The sequence below is a fragment of the Lotus japonicus genome, chromosome 5 (genome assembly GCF_012489685.1).
Source record: "Lotus japonicus ecotype B-129 chromosome 5, LjGifu_v1.2".
NCBI lineage: Eukaryota > Viridiplantae > Streptophyta > Magnoliopsida > Fabales > Fabaceae > Lotus > Lotus japonicus.
Genome location: NC_080045.1, coordinates 32,768,996 through 32,774,197, shown reverse-complemented (window position 1 = coordinate 32,774,197; position 5,202 = coordinate 32,768,996). Strand labels below are relative to the sequence as shown.

Sequence of the window (5,202 nt, the reverse complement as noted above, 5' to 3'; positions counted from 1 at the left end):
CTTCTATTTATTTCGCCTAACTCTGATCCTTGGCATCGTTTTCATCTTCTTTAAACTTATACCTTCTCTAAGGGGAGTACCTTGTACTTCAAGCTAAGTTTTTCACACCCCAAGCTTTTTGCTTATGACAAAAAGGGGGAGTAAACCCAGTTTTTGATGTGTAAGATGTGTTAGTGTGATTTATTTTTTCTTTTGGAGAATTTAAGAGTTCCACCTTCATGACCATAGATGTGTCACTGGGCAAATACAAGGAATACATTTCACTTCTTCTGAAGTGTTTCTAAGTTGACTCTGATACTCAAGACTCTGATACCCTGTCCGTGACTCTGATTACTTATGCGCTCTGTTTACTCGATTTTCATCTATGTCATAAGTTTTTCACTCTGAACTCTTATATCATTTAGCTCAGAATCTAGACTTTACTAACGTTTTCATCAAGTATTAGATTCAGGGGGAGCTAAGCTCAGAATCAAGCAGTGACTTGAATTCAGAATGAGCAAGATAAACTATTCACATCAGGATAAGTATTATTCTATATCTCTAAACTCTGAGTGAATTCAGTTTAATGTTTAAGAATTGTTCATCAAAAATCTTAGTTTTGTCATCATCAAAAAGGGGGAGATTGTAAGATCAAGTTTTGATCTAGTAGTACAACTCTATGTTTTGATGATTACAAGTTAACCTTTTGATATGAACAATTGTGGTACTCTAACGTGTTTTTCTGAGTGTGCTATTTACAGGCTCTGACCTCTATTCAATCTCACACAAATCAGAAGCACTGTGCTTAAAGAGTGAACCAAGCAACGCTTTCGCATTCACCATGTTCAGTATGAACAGTGGAAAAGCTTCAGAAGTTCTGAAGTTATACAAACTCTGATGTGGACTCAGTCACTAGAAGCTCTGAAGATCCAGAAGTTCTGATAACCAAGAAACACTGAAGGTTCAGATGTTCTGATGGTGTAGAAGACTCTGGAGATCCAGAAGCTGAATGGTGGAAACTCTGAAGTCCAGAAGCAAGAAACTCTGAAGGCCATGTTCTTCCCTCTGAGTTCAGAATCAGAAGAAACAATGGTCAGAGGATCTGTGTTTTCCCTCTGACTCTGATCAACCGGCTTCACAAGTTCCAATATGAAGCATTCCCCTGATCAGAAGTCTCCTAGGTTTAAAGGTCGCGTCGCTATCCAAGTACAAAAGCATATGTACTATCCTGACGACCTACCTAACAGTCTCAGACACAGCAGAAGCTGGATTTTCCAGAACTGCCCTCCAACGGTAGCATTTCCCATGCAATGCTCAACCCTAATCCTTGGAGTATATAAAGAGGCTGAAGACTGAAAGAAACGGCTAGAAGAAGAAGCATTCACATACGCGCAAGACATATTCAAAATCTTCTAAGTTTTCTTTCATCTGAAATTCATTGTGTTTACTATTAGCTTTTTAGAAGCAAATCTCTTGTAAACAATTCTTTGATAAACAGTTTGTTTAGTTCCTTTAGGAGATCAAGGTTGATCGGATCCTAGAGAAGACTAAGAGAGTGAATCTTAGTGTGAGCTAAGTCAGTGTAATTGTTAGTCACTTGTAGGTTTCAAGTGCAGTTGTAACTCTTACCTGATTAGTGGATTGCCTTCATTCTAAGAAGGAAGAAATCACCTTAACGGGTGGACTGGAGTAGCTTAAGTGATTTATCAAGTGAACCAGGATAAAATCCTTGTGTGCTTTTCTATCTCTTATCTTTAGCACTTAAGTTCTCGAAAGATTTGTCAAAATCTTTAAGGTGGAAGTTTTATACTGAAAACGTTATTCAAACCCCCCCTTTCTACCGTTTTTCATACCTTCACACTAGCCTAGGAGATTCATATTTACATGATGTAATCAGGTGCTGTAAGTCTATGGCCCTGAGTTTCTCATCCTTTTCTGTTTCACATGTCAAGAGGTCTGGCATCCGGGTTGTTGATTTTCTTGCAAATTTAGCTTTTTATGTTAGTGATCAATGCTGCATTGAGGAAGACCCCCTGGGGCCCAGCAGTTTTATCTGCTTCTTTTTTAATGAGAAACAGAAGTTGAACCTCAAAAAAAAAAAAAAAAAAACTAACATTTGCTTATAAAAAAAACCAAACAGTAGTACAATACAAACAAGATATATACACTCTATTTTTCTCTTTATTTCTCACTTTGTATCTTCTCACAGAACATTTTATTTTACACCTATTATTTTCTTTCTTTTCTCTTCATTTCTCACTCTGTGATTATAATTATTTTTGGAAAGACTCTATGTTATTATTAGAATTGCCTAAATAGCACATAGTCAAATTAGTCAATAAAACTAAAACAATGGGGTAAAGAGAGTCTTAAAACATAAAAGCCGCCAGAGCCTTCCACCAAACTTCGTAAGCTCATTGACTGCTCAGACAACGAGTAAGCCATTGACCAAATCACCAAAACAAGGAACGTGATGTTGAGCTACCACACTCCAATTCCCTTTCCACTTCCACCTTCCCATACATGCATATAAATTCCCTTATCCCCTCACAACTTTGCCAACCACAACGAACGACAACTCCTACTGCAAATAAGTGCCAATTAATTGAGCTCAATTTGCAGTGCTTCTTCCTTTGCTTCCCAAATATCTTTGCTTACAAACTGATATCATCACCAACAAAAAGAATTTAAAGATGGTGAGTGTAGCTGAGATTCGCAAGGCTCAAAGAGCTGAAGGCCCAGCAACCATCTTCGCTATTGGCACTGCAAACCCTCCTAACTGTGTTGATCAAAGCACTTACCCTGATTTCTACTTCAGAGTCACCAACAGTGAGCACAAAACTGAGCTTAAGGAGAAGTTTCAGCGCATGTGTAAGCATTCTATGTTTTTCTATCTTGCTCCATTTTTTCTATATAACATTCATTTAGATTGCTAGACTAGTCATTATCAGATTGGCTTTGGTGTTTTCTTGATTATATTGTACTAATGTTACTTCTTTATAAATTGATTTCAGGTGACAAGTCTATGATCAAGAAGAGATACATGCACTTGACAGAAGATCTTTTGAAAGAGAACCCTAACATGTGCGCTTATATGGCACCTTCTCTGGATGCTAGGCAAGACATGGTGGTTGTAGAAGTACCTAGACTGGGTAAAGAAGCAGCAGTAAAGGCTATTAAAGAATGGGGTCAACCTAAGTCCAAGATTACCCACTTAATATTTTGCACCACAAGTGGTGTAGACATGCCCGGTGCTGATTATCAACTCACCAAACTCCTGGGTCTTCGCCCTTATGTGAAAAGGTACATGATGTACCAACAAGGGTGCTTTGCAGGTGGCACGGTGCTCCGTTTGGCTAAGGACTTGGCTGAGAACAACAAAGGTGCGCGTGTGCTGGTTGTTTGTTCTGAACTTACTGCAGTTACCTTTCGTGGCCCCAGTGACACTCACCTAGACAGCCTTGTGGGGCAAGCATTGTTTGGAGACGGAGCAGCTGCACTCATTGTTGGTTCCGATCCAGTGCTTGAAGTTGAGAAACCTTTGTTTGAGCTAGTTTGGACTGCACAAACTATTGCTCCGGATAGTGAAGGAGCCATTGATGGTCACCTACGTGAAGTTGGATTGACATTTCATCTCCTTAAAGGTTTCCTGGGATTGTTTCAAAGAACATTGAGAAAGCACTTATTGAGGCCTTCCAACCACTAGGCATATCTGATTACAACTCAATTTTTTGGATTGCACACCCAGGTGGCCCAGCAATTTTAGACCAAGTTGAGCAGAAGTTGGACTTGAAACCTGAAAAGATGAGGGCTACTAGAGAAGTGCTAAGTGAATATGGTAACATGTCAAGTGCATGTGTCCTATTCATCTTAGATGAAATGAGAAAGAAAATCAGCTCAAGATGAACTCAAAACCACCGGTGAAGGACTTGAATGGGGTGTGTTATTCGGTTTTGGACCTGGACTTACCATTGAAACAGTTGTTTTGCGTAGTGTGACCATTTAATATGCTTGATTGTTTGATTATTTTGTAACACTCACAAAATCACTAGATTGTGTATCTGTGAGGAAGAAAATAAACTCATATTGGGTTTGATTATGTATGTTCAAATTAAAATAATCAATAGCTAAATGCTTTTTTTTTCATTTGTTTGAAAAATGAATACTTTACTAGTAAGAGATAAATGTTGTCTACATATAAAAGATTATAAGGAGATAATGATGCTTGGAGCTTGTTTCTTTGTTTTTTTAGAAATGTAAGGATGCTTCTGAATTTTAACATTTGTATTTTCCATTGGTTTTAGAAGATGAACCCTTACAGTTCCACTGATTAAACTTAGCTACTCTTTTTGGTAACCTGTGTGCGTTCTGTTAAATGATAATGATGTCTTTTATTGTCAATAAGCTTTTTGGAATGCAGAAAAAGGAAGGAAGATTCTAATTAGGGGGCTTGGAAATGTTTCATTGTCAAAGTCACTACTTGAGGTCTGTCACTCTGTCCCCACTTACATCTTTGTTATTCCATATTGGTAATTGGTATTACTTTCTGAGCCTTAGTACATGTCTTCTTTGAACAGCAAGCTAGTTGTTAACTATAGAAAGTGCAGGTGAAATAGGTGTATTGGAGTGCTTTTATGAATTTAGAATCTTTGGTTTTCAGTTCGAGATTTTACTCCATCTATTCATCAAGTACCTAATGTGATCAATTCAAGGTTTGTTGCATTGTTGTTATTTTGTCTTTGCTTGTTTGGGTAAATGGTGAGCTTTTTTATTAATGATGGTATGCTGCTGAATTTTGAGTTGTAGAGATTTAGGGCCTTTAGGTATCTAGATTGATTACTTCTTCGTTGCATTTGTAGAGATTTTGGTGCTTTCTAGCTTGATGTGTGAAGCAAGCCAAGTCGGTTGTACTTTGTAGTGTGGAAGGTATTTTTGTCCTGTGTTCGCTCTGTTCACTTTGTAAAGAATTTAATTATTCATTCTTTATTAATGCAATATTTCATTTTCAATTTCTGATGATATTGCTGTAACTTTATGAAAGGTGTTTAGCCCTGATCCGGTCACCTATACGACGCTTATGAAGGCATTTATAAGGGACAAAAAGTTTGATTAGGTGCTGATGTTAGGGTATCAGCGCAATGCGGAAGCAATGGATCGAGATAATTGAGAATTAAAGAGAAGTAAGTAAAGTGGCAAGAAAAGAACACACAGATTTACGTGGAA

The 5,202-nt window shown here is 37.8% G+C and overlaps 1 pseudogene; it reads left to right on the top strand.

Moving 5' to 3' along the window:
• Positions 1-2,629: 2,629 nt before the first annotated feature.
• Positions 2,630-4,125, top strand: LOC130720371 (chalcone synthase 4-like; annotated as a pseudogene).
• Positions 4,126-5,202: the final 1,077 nt, after the last annotated feature.